At 56.4% G+C, this 23,735-nt stretch overlaps 1 protein-coding gene across 2 annotated transcripts in view; it reads right to left on the bottom strand.

The window, feature by feature from the left end:
* The window catches only part of LOC132401263 (glutathione hydrolase 1 proenzyme-like), a 572,601-nt gene that overhangs the window by 195,029 nt on the left and 353,837 nt on the right, over positions 1–23,735 (bottom strand). The window lies entirely within an intron of this gene.

Genomic DNA, 23,735 nt, shown 5'->3' with positions numbered 1-23,735 from the left:
ATGGGCTCTGGGATCAGTGGGTGAAGGGGAGATGGGATCTGGGATCAGTGGCTGAAAGGGAGATGGGCTCTGGGATCAGTGGGTGAAGGGCTGATGGGCTCTGGGATCAGTCGGTGAAGGGGAGATGGGCTCTGGGATCAGTCGGTGAAGAGGAGTTGGGCTCTGGGATCAGTCGGTGAAGAGGAGTTGGGCTCTGGGATCAGCGGGTGAAGGGCTGAAGGGCTCTGGGATCAGTCGGTGAAGGGGAGATGGGATCTGGGATCAGTGTGTGAAGGGGAGATGGGCTCTGGGATCAGTAGGTGAAGGGGAGATGGGCTCTGGGTTCAGTGGGTGAAGGGGAGATGGGCTCTGAGATCAGTAGGTGAAGGGCTGATGTGCCCTGGAATCAGTAGGTGAAGGGGCTCTGGGATCAGTAGGTGAAGGTCTGATGGGCTCTGGGATCCGTAGGTGAAGGTCTGATGGGCTCTGGGATCAGTTGGTGAAGGGGAGATGGGCTCTGGGATCAGTAGGTGAAGGTCTGATGAGCTCTGGGATCAGTAGGTGAAGGGCTGATGGGTTCTGTGATCAGTAGGTGAAGGGGAGATGGGCTCTGGGATCCGTAGGTGAAGGTCTGATGGGCTCTGGGATCAGTAGGTGAAGGTCTGATGGGCTCTGGGATCCGTAGGTGAAGGTCTGATGGGCTCTGGGATCAGTTGGTGAAGGGGAGATGGGTACTGCGATCAGTAGGTGAAGGGGAGATGGGCTCTGGGATCAGTAGGTGAAGGGGAGTTGGGATCTGGGATCAGTGGGTGAACGGGAGATGCATTCTGGGATCAGTAGGTGAAGGTCTGATGGGCTCTGGGATCAGTAGGTGAAGGGCTGATGGGTTCTGTGATCAGTAGGTGAAGGGGAGATGGGCTCTGGGATCCGTAGGTGAAGGGGAGATGGGCTCTGGGATCAGTAGGTGAAGCGGAGATGGGCTCTGGGATCAGTGGGTGAATGGCTGATGGGCTCTGGGATCAGTCAGTGAAGGGGAGATGGGCTCTGCGATCAGTAGGTGAAGAGGAGATGGGCTCTGGGATCAGTAGGTGAAGGTCTGATGGGCTCTGGGATCAGTTGGTGAAGGGGAGATGGGCTCTGGGATCAGGAGGTGAATGGGAGATGGGCTCTGGGATCAGTAGGTGAAGAGGAGAGAGGCTCTGCGATCAGTAGGTGAAGGGGAGATGGGTACTGCGATTAGTAGGTGAAGGGGAAATGGGCTCTGGGATCAGTAGGTGAAGGGGAGATGCGTTCTGGGATCAGTAGGTGAAGGTCTGATGGGCTCTGGGATCAGTAGGTGAAGGGGAGAAGGGATCTGGGATCAGTGGGTGAAGGCGAGATGGGATCTGGGATCAGTAGGTGAAGGGGAGATGGGATCTGGGATCAGTGGTTGAAGCGGAGATGGGTTCTGGGATCAGTAGGTGAAGGGGAGATGAGCTCTGGGATCAGTGGGTGAAGGGGAGATGGGATCTGGGATCAGTGGGTGAAGGGGAGATGGGGTCTGGGATCAGTGGGTGAAGGGGAGATGGACTCTGGGATCAGTAGGTGAAGGGGAGATGGGCTCTGGGATCAGTGGGTGAAGGGGAGATGGGCTCTGGGATCAGTGGCTGAAAGGGAGATGGGCTCTGGGATCACTAGATGTAGGGCTGATGGGCTCTGGGATCAGTAGGTGAAGGGGAGATTGGCTCTGGGATCAGTGGGTGAAGGGCTGATTGGCTCTGGGATCAGTCTGTGAAGGGGAGATGGGTTCTGTGATCAGTAGGTGAAGAGGAGATGGCCTCTGGGATCCGTAGGTGAAGTGAGATGGGCTCTGGGATCAGTAGGTGAAGGGGAGATGGGCTCTGGGATCAGTAGGTGAAGGGGAGATGGGCTCTGAGATCAGTGGGTGAAGGGGAGATGGGATCTGGGATCAGTGGCTGAAAGGGAGATGGGCTCTGGGATCAGTGGGTGAAGGGCTGATGGGCTCTGGGATCAGTCGGTGAAGGGGAGATGGGCTCTGGGATCAGTCGGTGAAGAGGAGTTGGGCTCTGGGATCAGTCGGTGAAGAGGAGTTGGGCTCTGGGATCAGTGGGTGAAGGGCTGAAGGGCTCTGGGATCAGTCGGTGAAGGGGAGATGGGATCTGGGATCAGTGTGTGAAGGGGAGATGGGCTCTGGGATCAGTAGGTGAAGGGGAGATGGGCTCTGGGTTCAGTGGGTGAAGGGGAGATGGGCTCTGAGATCAGTAGGTGAAGGGCTGATGTGCCCTGGAATCAGTAGGTGAAGGGGCTCTGGGATCAGTAGGTGAAGTGCTGATGGGCTCTGGGATCAGTCGGTGAAGGGGAGATGGGTTCTGTGATCAGTAGGTGAAGAGGAGATGCTCTCTGGGATCAGTAGGTGAAGGGGAGATGGGTTCTGGGATCAGTAGGTGAAGAGGAGATGGGCTCTGGGATCTGTATGTGAAGGGGAGATGGGTTCTGGGATCAGAGGGTGAAGAGGAGATGGGCTCTGGGATTAGTGTGTGAGGGGAAGATGGGCTTTGGGATTAGTAGGTGAAGGGGTGATGGGCTGGGATCAGTAGCTCAATGGGAGATGGGCTCTGGGATCAGTAGGTGAAGGAGAGATGGGCTCTGGGATCAGTAGGTGAAGGTCTGATGAGCTCTGGGATCAGTAGGTGAAGGTCTGATGGGCTCTGGGATCAGTTGGTGAAGGGGAGATGGGTACTGCGATCAGTAGGTGAAGGGGAGATGGGCTCTGGGATCAGTAGGTGAAGGGGAGATGGGATCTGGGATCAGTGGGTGAAGGGGAGATGCATTCTGGGATCAGTAGGTGAAGGTCTGATGGGCTCTGGGATCAGTAGGTGAAGGGCTGATGGGTTCTGTGATCAGTAGGTGAAGGGGAGATGGGCTCTGGGATCCGTAGGTGAAGGGGAGATGGGCTCTGGGATCTGTAGGTGAAGCGGAGATGGGCTCTGGGATCAGTGGGTGAATGGCTGATGGGCTCTGGGATCAGTCGGTGACGGGGAGATGGGCTCTGCGATCAGTAGGTGAAGAGGAGTTGGGCTCTGGGATCAGTAGGTGAAGGTCTGATGGGCTCTGGGATCAGTTGGTGAAGGGGAGATGGGCTCTGGGATCAGGAGGTGAATGGGAGATGGGCTCTGGGATCAGTAGGTGAAGAGGAGAGAGGCTCTGCGATCAGTAGGTGAAGGGGAGATGGGTACTGCGATCAGTAGGTGAAGGGGAGATGGGCTCTGGGATCAGTAGGTGAAGGGGAGATGGGATCTGGGATCAGTGGGTGAAGGGGAGATGCATTCAGGGATCAGTAGGTGATGGTCTGATGGGCTCTGGGATCAGTAGGTGAAGGGCTGATGGGTTCTGTGATCAGTAGGTGAAGGGGAGATGGGCTCTGGGATCAGTGGGTGAAGGGGAGATGGGATCTGGGATCAGTGGCTGAAAGGGAGATGGGCTCTGGGATCAGTGGGTGAAGGGCTGATGGGCTCTGGGATCAGTCGGTGAAGGGGAGATGGGCTCTGGGATCAGTCGGTGAACAGGAGTTGGGCTCTGGGATCAGTCGGTGAAGAGGAGTTGGGCTCTGGGATCAGTGGGTGAAGGGCTGAAGGGCTCTGGGATCAGTCGGTGAAGGGGAGATGGGATCTGGGATCAGTGTGTGAAGGGGAGATGGGCTCTGGGATCAGTAGGTGAAGGGGAGATGGGCTCTGGGTTCAGTGGGTGAAGGGGAGATGGGCTCTGAGATCAGTAGGTGAAGGGCTGATGTGCCCTGGAATCAGTAGGTGAAGGGGCTCTGGGATCAGTAGGTGAAGGTCTGATGGGCTCTGGGATCCGTAGGTGAAGGTCTGATGGGCTCTGGGATCAGTTGGTGAAGGGGAGATGGGTACTGCGATCAGTAGGTGAAGGGGAGATGGGCTCTGGGATCCGTAGGTGAAGGGGAGATGGGCTCTGGGATCAGTAGGTGAAGCGGAGATGGGCTCTGGGATCAGTGGGTGAATGGCTGATGGGCTCTGGGATCAGTCGGTGAAGGGGAGATGGGCTCTGCGATCAGTAGGTGAAGAGGAGATGGGCTCTGGGATCAGTAGGTGAAGGTCTGATGGGCTCTGGGATCAGTTGGTGAAGGGGAGATGGGCTCTGGGATCAGGAGGTGAATGGGAGATGGGCTCTGGGATCAGTAGGTGAAGAGGAGAGAGGCTCTGCGATCAGTAGGTGAAGGGGAGATGGGTACTGCGATTAGTAGGTGAAGGGGAAATGGGCTCTGGGATCAGTAGGTGAAGGGGAGATGCGTTCTGGGATCAGTAGGTGAAGGTCTGATGGGCTCTGGGATCAGTAGGTGAAGGGGAGAAGGGATCTGGGATCAGTGGGTGAAGGCGAGATGGGATCTGGGATCAGTAGGTGAAGGGGAGATGGGATCTGGGATCAGTGGTTGAAGCGGAGATGGGTTCTGGGATCAGTAGGTGAAGGGGAGATGAGCTCTGGGATCAGTGGGTGAAGGGGAGATGGGATCTGGGATCAGTGGGTGAAGGGGAGATGGGGTCTGGGATCAGTGGGTGAAGGGGAGATGGGCTCTGGGATCAGTAGGTGAAGGGGAGATGGGCTCTGGGATCAGTGGGTGAAGGGGAGATGGGCTCTGGGATCAGTGGCTGAAAGGGAGATGGGCTCTGGGATCACTAGATGTAGGGCTGATGGGCTCTGGGATCAGTAGGTGAAGGGGAGATTGGCTCTGGGATCAGTGGGTGAAGGGCTGATTGGCTCTGGGATCAGTCTGTGAAGGGGAGATGGGTTCTGTGATCAGTAGGTGAAGAGGAGATGGCCTCTGGGATCCGTAGGTGAAGGGGAGATGGGCTCTGGGATCAGTAGGTGAAGGGGAGATGGGCTCTGGGATCAGTAGGTGAAGAGGAGATGGGCTCTGGGATCAGTAGGTGAAGGTCTGATGGGCTCTGGGATCAGTTGGTGAAGGGGAGATGGGCTCTGGGATCAGTAGGTGAAGAGGAGAGAGGCTCTGCGATCAGTAGGTGAAGGGGAGATGGGTACTGCGATCAGTAGGTGAAGGGGAGATGGGCTCTGGGATCAGTAGGTGAAGGGGAGATGGGATCTGGGATCAGTGGGTGAAGGGGAGTTGCATTCTGGGATCAGTAGGTGATGGTCTGATGGGCTCTGGGATCAGTAGGTGAAGGGCTGATGGGTTCTGTGATCAGTAGGTGAAGGGGAGATGGGCTCTGGGATCAGTGGGTGAAGGGGAGATGGGATCTGGGATCAGTGGCTGAAAGGGAGATGGGCTCTGGGATCAGTGGGTGAAGGGCTGATGGGCTCTGGGATCAGTCGGTGAAGGGGAGATGGGCTCTGGGATCAGTCGGTGAAGAGGAGTTGGGCTCTGGGATCAGTCGGTGAAGAGGAGTTGGGCTCTGGGATCAGTGGGTGAAGGGCTGAAGGGCTCTGGGATCAGTCGGTGAAGGGGAGATGGGATCTGGGATCAGTGTGTGAAGGGGAGATGGGCTCTGGGATCAGTAGGTGAAGGGGAGATGGGCTCTGGGTTCAGTGGGTGAAGGTGAGATGGGCTCTGAGATCAGTAGGTGAAGGGCTGATGTGCCCTGGAATCAGTAGGTGAAGGGGCTCTGGGATCAGTAGGTGAAGTGCTGATGGGCTCTGGGATCAGTCGGTGAAGGGGAGATGGGTTCTGTGATCAGTAGGTGAAGAGGAGATGGTCTCTGGGATCAGTAGGTGAAGGGGAGATGGGTTCTGGGATCAGTAGGTGAAGAGGAGATGGGCTCTGGCATCTGTATGTGAAGGGGAGATGGGTTCTGGGATCAGAGGGTGAAGAGGAGATGGGCTCTGGGATTAGTGTGTGAGGGGAAGATGGGCTCTGGGATCAGTAGGTGTAGGGGAGATGGGCTGGGATCAGTAGCTCAATGGGAGATGGGCTCTGGGATCAGTAGGTGTAGGGCTGATGGGTTCTGTGATCAGTAGCTGAAGGGGAGCTGGGCTCTGGGATCAGTCGGTGAAGAGCAGATGTCGTCTGGGATCAGTAGGTGAAGGGAAGATGTGCTCTGGGATCAGTAGGTGAAGGTCTGATGGGCTCTGGGATCAGTAGGTGAAGAGGAGAGAGGCTCTGGGATCAGTAGGTGAAGGGAGAATGGGCTCTGTGATCAGTGGGTGAAGGGCTGATTGGCTCTGGAATCAGTGGGTGAAGGGGAGATGGGTACTGCGATCAGTAGGTGAAGGGGAGATGGGCTCTGGGTTCAGTAGGTGAAGATCTGATGGTCTCTGGGATCAGTAGGTGAAGGGGAGATGGGATCTGGGATCAGTGGGTGAAGGGGAGATGGGATCTGGGATCAGTAGGTGAAGGGGAGATGGGTTCTGGGATCAGTAGGTGAAGGGGAGATGGGCTCTGGGATCAGTGGGTGAAGGGGTGATGGGATCTGGGATCAGTGGGTGAAGGGGAGATGGGGTCTGGGATCAGTGGGTGAAGGGGAGATGGGCTCTAGGATCAGTAGATGAAGGGCTGATGTGCCCTGGAATCAGTAGGTGAAGGGGAGCGGCTCTGGGATCAGTAGGTGAAGGGGAGATGGGCTCTGCGATCAGTGGGTGAAGGGGAGATGGGATTTGTGATCAGTGGGTGAAGGGGAGATGGGGTCTGGGATCATTGGGTGAAGGGGAGATGGGCTCTGGGATCAGTAGGTGAAGGGCTGATGTGCCCTGGGATCAGTAGGTGATGGGCAAATGGGCTCTGTGATCAGTAGGTGAAGAGGAAATGCTCTCTGGGATCAGTAGATGTAGGGCTGATGGGCTCTGGGATCAGTAGGTGAAGGGGAGATTGGCTCTGGGATCAGTGGGTGAAGGTCTGATGGGCTCTGCGATCAGTCGGTGAAGGGGAGATGGGCTCTGGGATCAGTCGGTGAAGGGGTGTTGGGCTCTGGGATCAGTCGGTGAAGGGGAGTTGGGCTCTGGGATCAGTGGGTGAAGGGGTGATGGGCTCTGGGATCAGTAGGTGAAGGGGAGATGGGATCTGGGATCAGTGTGTGAAGGGGAGTTGGGTTCTGGGATCAGTAGGTGAAGGGGAGATGGGCTCTGGGTTCAGTGGGTGAAGGGGAGATGGGCTCTGGGATCAGTAGGTGATGGGCTGATGTGCCCTGGAATCAGTAGGTGAAGGGGAGGGGCTCTGGGATCAGTACGTGAAGTGCTGATGGGCTCTGTGATCAGTCGGTGAAGGGGAGATGGGTTCTGTGATCAGTAGGTGAAGAGGAGATGGTCTCTGGGATCAGTAGGTGAAGGTCTGATGGGCTCTGGGATCAGTAGGTGAAGGGCTGATGGGTTCTGTGATCAGTAGGTGAAGTGCTGATGGGCATGGGGATCAGTGGGTGAAGGGCTGATGGGCTCTGGGATCAGTAGGTGAAGGGGAGATGGGCTCTGGGATAAGTAGGTGAAGAGGAGATGGACTCTGGCTTCAGTAGGTGAAGGGGAGATGGACTCTGGGATCAGTGGGTGAAGGGGAGGGGCTCTGGGATCAGTAGCTGAAGTGCTGATGGGCTCTGGGATCAGTCGGTGAAGGGGAGATGGGCTCTGGGATCAGTAGGTGAAGAGGAGATGGTCTCTGGGATCAGTAGGTGAAGGGGAGATGGGTTCTGGGATCAGTAGGTGAAGAGGAGATGGGCTCTGGGATCTGTATGTGATGGGGAGATGGGTGCTGGGATCAGAGGGTGAAGAGGAGATGGGCTCTGGGATTAGTGTGTGAGGGGAAGATGGGCTCTGGGATCAGTAGGTGAAGGGGAGATGGGCTGGGATCAGTAGCTCAATGGGAGATGGGCTCTGGGATCAGTAGGTGAAGGAGAGATGGGCTCTGGGATCAGTAGGAGAAGGTCTGATGAGCTCTGGGATCAGTAGGTGAAGGGCTGATGGGTTCTGTGATCAGTAGGTGAAGGGGAGATGGGCTCTGGGATCCGGAGGTGAAGGTCTGATGGGTTCTGTGATCAGTAGGTGAAGGGGAGATGGGCTCTGGGATCAGTTGGTGAAGGGGAGATGGTCTCTGGGATCAGGAGGTGAATGGGAGATGGGCTCTGGGATCAGTAGGTGAAGAGGAGAGAGGCTCTGCGATCAGTAGGTGAAGGGGAGATGGGTACTGCGATCAGTAGGTGAAGGGGACATGGGCTCTGGGATCAGTAGGTGAAGGGGAGATGGGATCTGGGATCAGTGGGTGAAGGCGAGATGGGATCTGTGATCAGTAGGTGAAGGGGAGATGGGATCTGGGATCAGTGGTTGAAGGGGAGATGGGTTCTGGGATCAGTAGGTGAAGGGGAGATTGGCACTGGGATCAGTAGGTGAAGGGGAGATGGGCTCTGGGATCAGTAGGTGAAGGGGAGATGGGCTCTGGGATCAGTGGGTGAAGGGGAGATGGGATCTGGGATCAGTGGCTGAAAGGGAGATGGGCTCTGGGATCAGTAGATGTAGGGCTGATGGGCTCTGGGATCAGTAGGTGAAGGGGAGATTGGCTCTGGGATCAGTGGGTGAAGGGCTGATGGGCTGTGGGATCAGTCGGTGAAGGGGAGATGGGCTCTGGGATCAGTCGGTGAAGAGGAGTTGGGCTCTGGGATCAGTGGGTGAAGGAGAGATGGGCTCTGGGATCAGTAGGTGAAGGGGAGATGGGCTCTGGGTTCAGTGGGTGAAGGGGAGATGGGCTCTGAGATCAGTAGGTGAAGGGCTGATGTGCCCTGGAATCAGTAGGTGAAGGGGAGATTGGCTCTGGGATCAGTGGGTGAAGGGCTGATGGGCTCTGGGATCAGTCGGTGAAGGGGAGATGGGCTCTGGGATCAGTCGGTGAAGAGGAGAGAGGCTCTGCGATCAGTAGGTGAAGGGGAGATGGGTACTGCGATCAGTAGGTGAAGGGGACATGGGCTCTGGGATCAGTAGGTGAAGGGGAGATGGGATCTGGGATCAGTGGGTGAAGAGGAGATGCGTTCTGGGATCAGTAGTTGAAGGTCTGATGGGCTCTGGGATCAGTAGGTGAAGGGGAGATGGGATCTGGGATCAGTGGGTGAAGGCGAGATGGGATCTGGGATCAGTAGGTGAAGGGGAGATGGGATCTGGGATCAGTTGTTGAAGGGGAGATGGGTTCTGGGATCAGTAGGTGAAGGGGAGATGGGCTCTGGGATCATTGGGTGAAGGGGAGATGGGATCTGGGATCAGTGGGTGAAGCGGAGATGGGGTCTGGGATCAGTAGGTGAAGGGGAGATGGGATCTGGGATCATTGGGTGAAGGGCTGATGTGCCCTGGAATCAGTAGGTGAAGGGGAGGGGCTCTGGGATCAGTAGGTGAAGTGCTGATGGGCTCTGGGATCAGTCGGTGAAGGGGAGATGGGTTCTGTGATCAGTAGGTGAAGAGGAGATAGTCTCTGGGATCTGTATGTGAAGGGGTGATGGGCTGGGATCAGTAGCTCAATGGGAGATGGGCTCTGGGATAAGTAGGTGAAGGAGAGATGGGCTCTGGGATCAGTAGGTGAAGGTCTGATGAGCTCAGGGATCAGTAGGTGAAGGGCTGATGGGATCTGTGATCAGTAGGTGAAGGGCAGATGGGCTCTGGGATCAGTTGGTGAAGGTCTGATGGGCTCTGGGATCCGTAGGTGAAGGTCTGATGGGCTCTGGGATCAGTTGGTGAAGGGGAGATTGGTACTGCGATCAGTAGGTGAAGGGGAGATGGGCTCTGGGATCAGTAGGTGAAGGGGAGATAGGATCTGGGATCAGTGGGTGAAGGGGAGATGCATTCTGGGATCAGTAGGTGAAGGTCTGATGGGCTCTGGGATCAGTATGTGAAGGCCTGATGGGTTCTGTGATCAGTAGGTGAAGGGGAGATTGGCTCTGGGATCCGTAGGTGAAGGGGAGATGGGCTCTGGGATCAGTAGGTGAAGCGGAGATGGGCTCTGGGATCAGTGGGTGAATGGCTGATGGGCTCTGGGATCAGTCGGTGAAGGGGAGATGGGCTCTGCGATCAGTAGGTGAAGAGGAGATGGGCTCTGGGATCAGTAGGTGAAGGTCTGATGGGCTCTGGGATCAGTTGGTGAAGGGGAGATGGGCTCTGGGATCAGGAGGTGAATGGGAGATGGGCTCTGGGATCAGTAGGTGAAGAGGAGAGAGGCTCTGCGATCAGTAGGTGAAGGGGAGATGGGTACTGAGATCAGTAGGTGAAGGGGAAATGGGCTCTGGGATCAGTAGGTGAAGGGGAGATGCGTTCTGGGATCAGTAGGTGAAGGTCTGATGGGCTCTGGGATCAGTAGGTGAAGGGGAGAAGGGATCTGGGATCAGTGGGTGAAGGCGAGATGGGATCTGGGATCAGTAGGTGAAGGGGAGATGGGATCTGGGATCAGTGGTTGAAGCGGAGATGGGTTCTGGGATCAGTAGGTGAAGGGGAGATGAGCTCTGGGATCAGTGGGTGAAGGGGAGATGGGATCTGGGATCAGTGGGTGAAGGGGAGATGGGGTCTGGGATCAGTGGGTGAAGGGGAGATGGGCTCTGGGATCAGTAGGTGAAGGGGAGATGGGCTCTGGGATCAGTGGGTGAAGGGGAGATGGGCTCTGGGATAATTGGCTGAAAGGGAGATGGGCTCTGGGATCACTAGATGTAGGGCTGATGGGCTCTGGGATCAGTAGGTAAAGGGGCGATTGGCTCTGGGATCAGTGGGTGAAGGGCTGATTGGCTCTGGGATCAGTCTGTGAAGGGGAGATGGGTTCTGTGATCAGTAGGTGAAGAGGAGATGGCCTCTGCGATCCGTAGGTGAAGGGGAGATGGGCTCTGGGATCAGTAGGTGAAGGGGAGATGGGCTCTGGGATCAGTAGGTGAAGGGGAGATGGGCTCTGGGATCAGTGGGTGAAGGGGAGATGGGATCTGGGATCAGTGGCTGAAAGGGAGATGGGCTCTGGGATCAGTAGATGTAGGGCTGATGGGCTCTGGGATCAGTAGGTGAAGGGGAGATTGGCTCTGGGATCAGTGGGTGAAGGGCTGATGGGCTCTGGGATCAGTCGGTGAAGGGGAGATGGGCTCTGGGATCAGTCGGTGAAGAGGAGTTGGGCTCTGGGATCAGTGGGTGAAGGGGAGATGGGCTCTGGGATCAGTAGGTGAAGGGGAGATGGGCTCTGGGTTCAGTGGGTGAAGGGGAGATGGGCTCTGAGATCAGTAGGTGAAGGGCTGATGTGCCCTGGAATCAGTAGGTGAAGGGGCTCTGGGATCAGTAGGTGAGATGCTGATGGGCTCTGGGATCAGTCGGTGAAGGGGAGATGGGTTCTGTGATCAGTAGTTGAAGAGGAGCTGGGCTCTGGGATCTGTATGTGAAGGGGAGATGGGTTCTGGGATCAGAGGGTGAAGAGGAGATGGGCTCTGGGATTAGTGTGTGAGGGGAAGATGGGCTCTGGGATCAGTAGGTGAAGGGCTGATGGGTTCTGTGATCAGTAGCTGAAGGGGAGCTGGGCTCTGGGATCAGTCGGTGAAGAGCAGATGTGGTCTGGGATCAGTAGGTGAAGGGAAGATGGGCTCTGGGATCAGTAGGTGAAGGTCTGATGGGCTCTGGGATCAGTTGGTGAAGGGGAGATGGTCTCTGGGATCAGGAGGTGAATGGGAGAAGGGCTCTGGGATCAGTAGGTGAAGAGGAGAGAGGCTCTGGGATCAGTAGGTGAAGGGAGAATGGGCTCTGTGATCAGTGGGTGAAGGGCTGATTGGCTCTGGAATCAGTGGGTGAAGGGGAGATGGGTACTGCGATCAGTAGGTGAAGGGGAGATGGGGTCTGGGTTCAGTAGGTGAAGATCTGATGGTCTCTGGGATCAGTAGGTGAAGGGGAGATGGGATCTGGGATCAGTGGGTGAAGGGGAGATGCGTTCTGGGATCAGTAGGTGAAGGTCTGATGGGCTCTGGGATCAGTAGGTGAAGGGGAGATGGGATCTGGGATCAGTGGGTGAAGGGGAGATGGGATCTGGGATCAGTAGGTGAAGGGGAGATGGGTTCTGGGATCAGTAGGTGAAGGGGAGATGGGCTCTGGGATCAGTGGGTGAAGGGGTGATGGGATCTGGGATCAATGGGTGAAGGGGAGATGGGGTCTGGGATCAGTGGGTGAAGGGGAGATGGGCTCTAGGATCAGTAGGTGAAGGGCTGATGTGCCCTGGAATCAGTAGGTGAAGGGGAGGGGCTCTGGGATCAGCAGGTGAAGTGCTGATGGGCTCTGGGATCAGTCGGTGAAGGGGAGATGGGCTCTGGGATCAGTGGGTGAAGGGGTGATGGTCTCTGGGATCAGTAGGTGAAGGGGAGATGGGATCTGGGATCAGTAGATGTAGGGCTGATGGGCTCTGGGATCAGTAGGTGAAGGGGAGATTGGCTCTGGGATCAGTGGGTGAAGGTCTGATGGGCTCTGCGATCAGTCGGTGAAGGGGAGATGGGCTCTGGGATCAATCGGTGAAGGGGTGTTGGGCTCTGGGATCAGTCGGTGAAGGGGAGTTGGGCTCTGGGATCAGTGGGTGAAGGGGTGATGGGCTCTGGGATCAGTAAGTGAAGGGGAGATGGGAACTGGGATCAGTGTGTGAATGGGAGTTGGGTTCTGGGATCAGTAGGTGAAGGGGAGATGGGCTCTGGGTTCAGTGGGTGAAGGGGAGATGGGCTCTGGGATCAGTAGGTGATGGGCTGATGTGCCCTGGAATCAGTAGGTGAAGGGGAGGGGCTCTGGGATCAGTAGGTGAAGTGCTGATGGGCTCTGTGATCAGTCGGTGAAGGGGAGATGGGTTCTGTGATCAGTAGGTGAAGAGGAGATGGTCTCTGGGATCAGTAGGTGAAGGGGAGATGGGTTCTGGGATCAGTAGGTGAAGAGGAGATGGGCTCTGGGATCTGTAGGTGAAGGGGAGATGGGTTCTGGGATCAGAGGGTGAAGAGGAGATGGGCTCTGGGATTAGTGTGTGAGGGGAAGATGGGCTCTGGGATCAGTAGGTGAAAGGGAGATGGGCTGGGATCAGTAGCTCAATGGGAGATGGGCTCTGGGATCAGTAGGATATGAGGAGTTGGGCTCTGGGATCAGTAGGTGAAGGAGAGATGGGCTCTGGGATCAGTAGGTGAAGGTCTGATGGGCTCTGGGTTCAGTGGGTGAAGGGGAGGGGCTCTGGGATCAGTCGCTGAAGTGCTGATGGGCTCTGGGATCAGTCGGTGAAGGGGAGATGGGCTGGGATCAGTAGCTCAATGGGAGATGGGCTCTGCGATCAGTAGGTGATGAGGAGTTGGGCTCTGGGATCAGTAGGTGAAGGGAGAATGGGCTCTGTGATCAGTGGGTGAAGGGCTGATTGGCTCTGGAATCAGTGGGTGAAGGGGAGATGGGTACTGCGATCAGTAGGTGAAGGGGAGATGGGCTCTGGGTTCAGTAGGTGAAGGGGAGATGGGATCTGGGATCAGTGGGTGAAGGGGAGATGCGTTCTGGGATCAGTAGGTGAAGGTCTGATGGGCTCTGGGATCAGTCGGTGAAGGGGAGATGGGATCTGGGATCAGTAGGTGAAGGGGAGATGGGTTCTGGGATCAGTAGGTGAAGGGGAGATGGGCTCTGGGATCAGTGGGTGAAGGGGTGATGGGATCTGGGATCAGTGGGTGAAGGGGAGATGGGGTCTGGGATCAGTGGGTGAAGGGGAGATGGGCTCTAGGATCAGTAGGTGAAGGGCTGATGTGCCCTGGAATCAGTAGGTGAAGGGGAGGGGCTCTGGGATCAGTAGGTGAAGTGCTGATGGGCTCTGGGATCAGTCGGTGAAGGGGAGATGGGCTCTGGGATCAGTGGGTGAAGGGGTGATGGGCTCTGGGATCAGTAGGTGAAGGGGAGATGGGATCTGGGATCAGTAGATGTAGAGCTGATGGGCTCTGGGATCAGTAGGTGAAGGGCTGATGGGCTCTGGGATCAGTGGGTGAAGGTCTGATGGGCTCTGCGATCAGTCGTTGAAGGGGAGATGGGCTCTGGGATCACTCGGTGAAGGGGTGTTGGGCTCTGGGATCAGTCGGTGAAGGGGAGTTGGGCTCTGGGATCAGTGGGTGAAGGGGTGATGGGCTCTGGGATCAGTAGGTGAAGGGGAGATGGGATCTGGGATCAGTGTGTGAAGGGGAGTTGGGTTCTGGGATCAGTAGGTGAAGGGGAGATGGGCTCTGGGTTCAGTGGGTGAAGGGGAGATGGGCTCTGGGATCAGTAGGTGATGGGCTGATGTGCCCTGGAATCAGTAGGTGAAGGGGTGGGGCTCTGGGATCAGTAGGTGAAGTGCTGATGGGCTCTGTGATCAGTCGGTGAAGGGGAGATGGGTTCTGTGATCAGTAGGTGAAGAGGAGATGGTCTCTGGGATCAGTAGGTGAAGGGGAGATGGGTTCTGGGATCAGTAGGTGAAGAGGAGATGGGCTCTGGGATCTGTAGGTGAAGGGGAGATGTGTTCTGGGATCAGAGGGTGAAGAGGAGATGGGCTCTGGGATTAGTGTGTGAGGGGAAGATGGGCTCTGGGATCAGTAGGTGAAAGGGAGATGGGCTGGGATCAGTAGCTCAATGGGAGATGGGCTCTGGGATCAGTAGGTGATGAGGAGTTGGGCTCTGGGATCAGTAGGTGAAGGGAGAATGGGCTCTGTGATCAGTGGGTGAAGGGCTGATTGGCTCTGGAATCAGTGGGTGAAGGGGAGATGGGTACTGCGATCAGTAGGTGAAGGGGAGATGGGCTCTGGGTTCAGTAGGTGAAGATCTGATGGTCTCTGGGATCAGTAGGTGAAGGGGAGATGGGATCTGGGATCAGTGGGTGAAGGGGAGATGCGTTCTGGGATCAGTAGGTGAAGGTCTGATGGGCTCTGGGATCAGTAGGTGAAGGGGAGATGGGATCTGGTATCAGTGGGTGAAGGGGAGATGGGATCTGGGATCCGTAGGTGAAGGTCTGATGGGCTCTGGGATCAGTAGGTGAAGGTCTGATGGGCTCTGGGATCCGTAGGTGAAGGTCTGATGGGCTCTGGGATCAGTTGGTGAAGGGGAGATGGGTACTGCGATCAGTAGGTGAAGGGGAGATGGGCTCTGGGATCAGTGGGTGAAGGGGAGATGGGATCTGTGATCAGTCGGTGAAGGGGAGATGGGTTCTGTGATCAGTAGGTGAAGAGGAGATGGTCTCTGGGATCAGTAGGTGAAGGGGAGATGGGTTCTGGGATCAGTAGGTGAAGAGGAGATGGGCTCTGGGATCTGTAGGTGAAGGGGAGATGGGTTCTGGGATCAGAGGGTGAAGAGGAGATGGGCTCTGGGATTAGTGTGTGAGGGGAAGATGGGCTCTGGGATCAGTAGGTGAAAGGGAGATGGGCTGGGATCAGTAGCTCAATGGGAGATGGGCTCTGGGATCAGTAGGTGATGAGGAGTTGGGCTCTGGGATCAGTAGGTGAAGGAGAGATGGGCTCTGGGATCAGTAGGTGAAGGTCTGATGGGCTCTGGGTTCAGTGGGTGAAGGGGAGGGGCTCTGGGATCAGTAGCTGAAGTGCTGATGGGCTCTGGGATCAGTCGGTGAAGGGGAGATGGGCTGGGATCAGTAGCTCAATGGGAGATGGGCTCTGCGATCAGTAGGTGATGAGGAGTTGGGCTCTGGGATCAGTAGGTGAAGGGAGAATGGGCTCTGTGATCAGTGGGTGAAGGGCTGATTGGCTCTGGAATCAGTGGGTGAAGGGGAGATGGGTACTGCGATCAGTAGGTGAAGGGGAGATGGGCTCTGGGTTCAGTAGGTGAAGGGGAGATGGGATCTGGGATCAGTGGGTGAAGGGGAGATGCGTTCTGGGATCAGTAGGTGAAGGTCTGATGGGCTCTGGGATCAGTCGGTGAAGGGGAGATGGGATCTGGGATCAGTAGGTGAAGGGGAGATGGGTTCTGGGATCAGTAGGTGAAGGGGAGATGGGCTCTGGGATCAGTGGGTGAAGGGGTGATGGGATCTGGGATCAGTGGGTGAAGGGGAGATGGGGTCTGGGATCAGTGGGTGAAGGGGAGATGGGCTCTAGGATCAGTAGGTGAAGGGCTGATGTGCCCTGGAATCAGTAGGTGAAGGGGAGGGGCTCTGGGATCAGTAGGTGAAGTGCTGATGGGCTCTGGGATCAGTCGGTGAAGGGGAGATGGGCTCTGGGATCAGTGGGTGAAGGGGTGATGGGCTCTGGGATCAGTAGGTGAAGGGGAGATGGGATCTGGGATCAGTAGATGTAGAGCTGATGGGCTCTGGGATCAGTAGGTGAAGGGCTGATGGGCTCTGGGATCAGTGGGTGAAGGTCTGATGGGCTCTGCGATCAGTCGGTGAAGGGGAGATGGGCTCTGGGATCACTCGGTGAAGGGGTGTTGGGCTCTGGGATCAGTCGGTGAAGGGGAGTTGGGCTCTGGGATCAGTGGGTGAAGGGGTGATGGGCTCTGGGATCAGTAGGTGAAGGGGAGATGGGATCTGGGATCAGTGTGTGAAGGGGAGTTGGGTTCTGGGATCAGTAGGTGAAGGGGAGATGGGCTCTGGGTTCAGTGGGTGAAGGGGAGATGGGCTCTGGGATCAGTAGGTGATGGGCTGATGTGCCCTGGAATCAGTAGGTGAAGGGGTGGGGCTCTGGGATCAGTAGGTGAAGTGCTGATGGGCTCTGTGATCAGTCGGTGAAGGGGAGATGGGTTCTGTGATCAGTAGGTGAAGAGGAGATGGTCTCTGGGATCAGTAGGTGAAGGGGAGATGGGTTCTGGGATCAGTAGGTGAAGAGGAGATGGGCTCTGGGATCTGTAGGTGAAGGGGAGATGTGTTCTGGGATCAGAGGGTGAAGAGGAGATGGGCTCTGGGATTAGTGTGTGAGGGGAAGATGGGCTCTGGGATCAGTAGGTGAAAGGGAGATGGGCTGGGATCAGTAGCTCAATGGGAGATGGGCTCTGGGATCAGTAGGTGATGAGGAGTTGGGCTCTGGGATCAGTAGGTGAAGGGAGAATGGGCTCTGTGATCAGTGGGTGAAGGGCTGATTGGCTCTGGAATCAGTGGGTGAAGGGGAGATGGGTACTGCGATCAGTAGGTGAAGGGGAGATGGGCTCTGGGTTCAGTAGGTGAAGATCTGATGGTCTCTGGGATCAGTAGGTGAAGGGGAGATGGGATCTGGGATCAGTGGGTGAAGGGGAGATGCGTTCTGGGATCAGTAGGTGAAGGTCTGATGGGCTCTGGGATCAGTAGGTGAAGGGGAGATGGGATCTGGGATCAGTGGGTGAAGGGGAGATGGGATCTGGGATCAGTAGGTGAAGGGGAGATGGGTTCTGGGATCAGTAGGTGAAGGGGAGATGGGCTCTGGGATCAGTGGGTGAAGGGGTGATGGGATCTGTGATCAGTGGGTGAAGGGGAGATGGGGTCTGGGATCAGTGGGTGAAGGGGAGATGGGCTCTAGGATCAGTAGGTGAAGGGCTGATGTGCCCTGGAATCAGTAGGTGAAGGGGAGGGGCTCTGGGATCAGTAGGTGAAGTGCTGATGGGCTCTGGGATCAGTCGGTGAAGGGGAGATGGGCTCTGGGATCAGTGGGTGAAGGGGTGATGGGCTCTGGGATCAGTAGGTGAATGGGAGATGGGATCTGGGATCAGTAGATGTAGGGCTGATGGGCTCTGGGATCAGTAGGTGAAGGGGAGATTGGCTCTGGGATCAGTGGGTGAAGGTCTGATGGGCTCTGCGATCAGTCGGTGAAGGGGTGATGGGCTCTGGGATCACTCGGTGAAGGGGTGTTGGGCTCTGGGATCAGTCGGTGAAGGGGAGTTGGGCTCTGGGATCAGTGGGTGAAGGGGTGATGGGCTCTGGGATCTGTAGGTGAAGGGGAGATGGGATCTGGGATCACTCGGTGAAGGGGTGTTGGGCTCTGGGATCAGTCGGTGAAGGGGAGTTGGGCTCTGGGATCAGTGGGTGAAGGGGTGATGGGCTCTGGGATCAGTAGGTGAAGGGGAGATGGGATCTGGGATCAGTGTGTGAAGGGGAGTTGGGTTCTGGGATCAGTAGGTGAAGGGGAGATGGGCTCTGGGTTCAGTGGGTGAAGGGGAGATGGGCTCTGGGATCAGTAGGTGATGGGCTGATGTGCCCTGGAATCAGTAGGTGAAGGGGTGGGGCTCTGGGATCAGTAGGTGAAGTGCTGATGGGCTCTGTGATCAGTCGGTGAAGGGGAGATGGGTTCTGTGATCAGTAGGTGAAGAGGAGATGGTCTCTGGGATCAGTAGGTGAAGGGGAGATGGGTTCTGGGATCAGTAGGTGAAGAGGAGATGGGCTCTGGGATCTGTAGGTGAAGGGGAGATGTGTTCTGGGATCAGAGGGTGAAGAGGAGATGGGCTCTGGGATTAGTGTGTGAGGGGAAGATGGGCTCTGGGATCAGTAGGTGAAAGGGAGATGGGCTGGGATCAGTAGCTCAATGGGAGATGGGCTCTGGGATCAGTAGGTGATGAGGAGTTGGGCTCTGGGATCAGTAGGTGAAGGGAGAATGGGCTCTGTGATCAGTGGGTGAAGGGCTGATTGGCTCTGGAATCAGTGGGTGAAGGGGAGATGGGTACTGCGATCAGTAGGTGAAGGGGAGATGGGCTCTGGGTTCAGTAGGTGAAGATCTGATGGTCTCTGGGATCAGTAGGTGAAGGGGAGATGGGATCTGGGATCAGTGGGTGAAGGGGAGATGCGTTCTGGGATCAGTAGGTGAAGGTCTGATGGGCTCTGGGATCAGTAGGTGAAGGGGAGATGGGATCTGGGATCAGTGGGTGAAGGGGAGATGGGATCTGGGATCAGTAGGTGAAGGGGAGATGGGTTCTGGGATCAGTAGGTGAAGGGGAGATGGGCTCTGGGATCAGTGGGTGAAGGGGTGATGGGATCTGTGATCAGTGGGTGAAGGGGAGATGGGGTCTGGGATCAGTGGGTGAAGGGGAGATGGGCTCTAGGATCAGTAGGTGAAGGGCTGATGTGCCCTGGAATCAGTAGGTGAAGGGGAGGGGCTCTGGGATCAGTAGGTGAAGTGCTGATGGGCTCTGGGATCAGTCGGTGAAGGGGAGATGGGCTCTGGGATCAGTGGGTGAAGGGGTGATGGGCTCTGGGATCAGTAGGTGAATGGGAGATGGGATCTGGGATCAGTAGATGTAGGGCTGATGGGCTCTGGGATCAGTAGGTGAAGGGGAGATTGGCTCTGGGATCAGTGGGTGAAGGTCTGATGGGCTCTGCGATCAGTCGGTGAAGGGGTGATGGGCTCTGGGATCACTCGGTGAAGGGGTGTTGGGCTCTGGGATCAGTCGGTGAAGGGGAGTTGGGCTCTGGGATCAGTGGGTGAAGGGGTGATGGGCTCTGGGATCTGTAGGTGAAGGGGAGATGGGATCTGGGATCAGTGTGTGAAGGGGAGTTGGGTTCTGGGATCAGTAGGTGAAGGGGAGATGGGCTCTGGGTTCAGTGGGTGAAGGGGAGATGCGCTCTGGGATCAGTAGGTGATGGGCTGATGTGCCCTGGAATCAGTAGGTGAAGGAGAGGGGCTCTGGGATCAGTAGGTGAAGTGCTGATGGGCTCTGTGATCAGTCGGTGAAGGGGAGATGGGTTCTGTGATCAGTAGGTGAAGAGGAGATGGTCTCTGGGATCAGTAGGTGAAGGGGAGATGGGTTCTGGGATCAGTAGGTGAAGAGGAGATGGGCTCTGGGATCTGTAGGTGAAGGGGAGATGGGTTCTGGGATCAGAGGGTGAAGAGGAGATGGGCTCTGGGATTAGTGTGTGAGGGGAAGATGGGCTCTGGGATCAGTAGGTGAAAGGGAGATGGGCTGGGATCAGTAGCTCAATGGGAGATGGGCTCTGGGATCAGTAGGTGATGAGGAGTTGGGCTCTGGGATCAGTAGGTGAAGGAGAGATGGGCTCTGGGATCAGTAGGTGAAGGTCTGATGGGCTCTGGGTTCAGTGGGTGAAGGGGAGGGGCTCTGGGATCAGTAGCTGAAGTGCTGATGGGCTCTGGGATCAGTCGGTGAAGGGGAGATGGGCTGGGATCAGTAGCTCAATGGGAGATGGGCTCTGCGATCAGTAGGTGATGAGGAGTTGGGCTCTGGGATCAGTAGGTGAAGGAGAGATGGGCTCTGGGATCAGTAGGAGAAGGTCTGATGAGCTCTGGGATCAGTAGGTGAAGGGCTGATGGGTTCTGTGATCAGTAGGTGAAGGGGAGATGGGCTCTGGGATCCGGAGGTGAAGGTCTGATGGGTTCTGTGATCAGTAGGTGACGGGGAGATGGGCTCTGGGATCAGTTGGTGAAGGGGAGATGGTCTCTGGGATCAGGAGGTGAATGGGAGATGGGCTCTGGGATCAGTAGGTGAAGAGGAGAGAGGCTCTGCGATCAGCAGGTGAAGGGGAGATGGGTACTGCGATCAGTAGGTGAAGGGGAGATGGGCTCTGGGATCAGTAGGTGAAGGGGAGATGGGATCTGGGATCAGTGGGTGAAGGGGAGATGCGTTCTGGGATCAGTTGGTGAAGGTCTGATGGGCTCTGGGATCAGTGGGTGAAGGCGAGATGGGATCTGGGATCAGTAGGTGAAGGGGAGATGGGATCTGGGATCAGTGGTTGAAGGGGAGATGGGTTCTGGGATCAGTAGGTGAAGGGGAGATGGGCTCTGGGATCATTGGGTGAAGGGGAGATGGGATCTGGGATCAGTGGGTGAAGGGGAGCTGGGGTCTGGGATCAGTAGGTGAAGGGGAGATGGGATCTGGGATCATTGGGTGAAGGGCTGATGTGCCCTGGAATCAGTAGGTGAAGGGGAGGGGCTCTGGGATCAGTAGGTGAAGTGCTGATGGGCTCTGGGATCAGTCGGTGAAGGGGAGATGGGTTCTGTGATCAGTAGGTGAAGAGGAGATGGTCTCTGGGATCAGTAGGTGAAGGGGAGATGGGTTCTGGGATCAGTAGGAGAAGAGGAGATGGGCTCTGGCATCTGTATGTGAAGGGGAGATGGGTTCTGGGATCAGAGGGTGAAGAGGAGATGGGCTCTGGGATTAGTGTGTGAGGGGAAGATGGGCTTTGGGATTAGTAGGTGAAGGGGTGATGGGCTGGGATCAGTAGCTCAATGGGAGATGGGCTCTGGGATCAGTAGGTGAAGGAGAGATGGGCTCTGGGATCAGTAGGTGAAGGTCTGATGAGCTCTGGGATCAGTAGGTGAAGGGCTGTTGGGTTCTGTGATCAGTAGGTGAAGGGGAGATGGGCTCTGGGATCCGTAGGTGAAGGTCTGATGGGCTCTGGTATCAGTAGGTGAAGGTCTGATGGGCTCTGGGATCCGTAGGTGAAGGTCTGATGGGCTCTGGGATCAGTTGGTGAAGGGGAGATGGGTACTGCGATCAGTAGGTGAAGGGGAGATGGGCTCTGGGATCAGTGGGTGAAGGGGAGATGGGATCTGTGATCAGTCGGTGAAGGGGAGATGGGTTCTGTGATCAGTAGGTGAAGAGGAGATGGGCTCTGGGATCTGTAGGTGAAGGGGAGATGGGTTCTGGGATCAGAGGGTGAAGAGGAGATGGGCTCTGGGATTAGTGTGTGAGGGGAAGATGGGCTCTGGGATCAGTAGGTGAAAGGGAGATGGGCTGGGATCAGTAGCTCAATGGGAGATGGGCTCTGGGATCAGTAGGTGATGAGGAGTTGGGCTCTGGGATCAGTAGGTGAAGGAGAGATGGGCTCTGGGATCAGTAGGTGAAGGTCTGATGGGCTCTGGGTTCAGTGGGTGAAGGGGAGGGGCTCTGGGATCAGTAGCTGAAGTGCTGATGGGCTCTGGGATCAGTCGGTGAAGGGGAGATGGGCTGGGATCAGTAGCTCAATGGGAGATGGGCTCTGCGATCAGTAGGTGATGAGGAGTTGGGCTCTGGGATCAGTAGGTGAAGGAGAGATGGGCTCTGGGATCAGTAGGAGAAGGTCTGATGAGCTCTGGGATCAGTAGGTGAAGGGCTGATGGGTTCTGTGATCAGTAGGTGAAGGGGAGATGGGCTCTGGGATCCGGAGGTGAAGGTCTGATGGGTTCTGTGATCAGTAGGTGACGGGGAGATGGGCTCTGGGATCAGTTGGTGAAGGGGAGATGGTCTCTGGGATCAGGAGGTGAATGGGAGATGGGCTCTGGGATCAGTAGGTGAAGAGGAGAGAGGCTCTGCGATCAGTAGGTGAAGGGGAGATGGGTACTGCGATCAGTAGGTGAAGGGGAGATGGGCTCTGGGATCAGTAGGTGAAGGGGAGATGGGATCTGGGATCAGTGGGTGAAGGGGAGATGCGTTCTGGGATCAGTTGGTGAAGGTCTGATGGGCTCTGGGATCAGTGGGTGAAGGCGAGATGGGATCTGGGATCAGTAGGTGAAGGGGAGATGGGATCTGGGATCAGTGGTTGAAGGGGAGATGGGTTCTGGGATCAGTAGGTGAAGGGGAGATGGGCTCTGGGATCATTGGGTGAAGGGGAGATGGGATCTGGGATCAGTGGGTCAAGGGGAGCTGGGGTCTGGGATCAGTAGGTGAAGGGGAGATGGGATCTGGGATCATTGGGTGAAGGGCTGATGTGCCCTGGAATCAGTAGGTGAAGGGGAGGGGCTCTGGGATCAGTAGGTGAAGTGCTGATGGGCTCTGGGATCAGTCGGTGAAGGGGAGATGGGTTCTGTGATCAGTAGGTGAAGAGGAGATGGTCTCTGGGATCAGTAGGTGAAGGGGAGATGGGTTCTGGGATCAGTAGGAGAAGAGGAGATGGGCTCTGGCATCTGTATGTGAAGGGGAGATGGGTTCTGGGATCAGAGGGTGAAGAGGAGATGGGCTCTGGGATTAGTGTGTGAGGGGAAGATGGGCTTTGGGATTAGTAGGTGAAGGGGTGATGGGCTGGGATCAGTAGCTCAATGGGAGATGGGCTCTGGGATCAGTAGGTGAAGGAGAGATGGGCTCTGGGATCAGTAGGTGAAGGTCTGATGAGCTCTGGGATCAGTAGGTGAAGGGCTGTTGGGTTCTGTGATCAGTAGGTGAAGGGGAGATGGGCTCTGGGATCCGTAGGTGAAGGTCTGATGGGCTCTGGGATCAGTAGGTGAAGGTCTGATGGGCTCTGGGATCCGTAGGTGAAGGTCTGATGGGCTCTGGGATCAGTTGGTGAAGGGGAGATGGGTACTGCGATCAGTAGGTGAAGGGGAGATGGGCTCTGGGATCAGTAGGTGAAGGGGAGATGGGATCTGGGATCAGTGGGTGAAGGGGAGATGCATTCTGGGATCAGTAGGTGAAGGTCTGATGTGCTCTGGGATCAGTAGGTGAAGGCCTGATGGGTTCTGTGATCAGTAGGTGAAGGGGAGATGGGCTCTGGGATCCGTAGGTGAAGGGGAGATGGGCTCTGGGATCAGTAGGTGAAGCGGAGATGGGCTCTGGGATCAGTGGGTGAATGGCTGATGGGCTCTGGGATCAGTCGGTGAAGGGGAGATGGGCTCTGCGATCAGTAGGTGAAGAGGAGATGGGCTCTGGGATCAGTAGGTGAAGGTCTGATGGGCTCTAGGATCAGTTGGTGAAGGGGAGATGGGCTCTGGGATCAGGAGGTGAATGGGAGATGGGCTCTGGGATCAGTAGGTGAAGAGGAGAGAGGCTCTGCGATCAGTAGGTGAAGGGGAGATGGGTACTGCGTTCAGTAGGTGAAGGGGAAATGGGCTCTGGGATCAGTAGGTGAAGGGGAGATGCGTTCTGGGATCAGTAGGTGAAGGTCTGATGGGCTCTGGGATCAGTAGGTGAAGGGGAGAAGGGATCTGGGATCAGTGGGTGAAGGCGAGATGGGA

Source organism: Hypanus sabinus, chromosome 10 (assembly GCF_030144855.1).
Source record: "Hypanus sabinus isolate sHypSab1 chromosome 10, sHypSab1.hap1, whole genome shotgun sequence".
Taxonomy (NCBI): Eukaryota; Metazoa; Chordata; class Chondrichthyes; order Myliobatiformes; family Dasyatidae; genus Hypanus; species Hypanus sabinus.
Note: the sequence above shows the minus strand (reverse complement) of the source record. Positions and strands in the feature narration are given on the sequence as shown.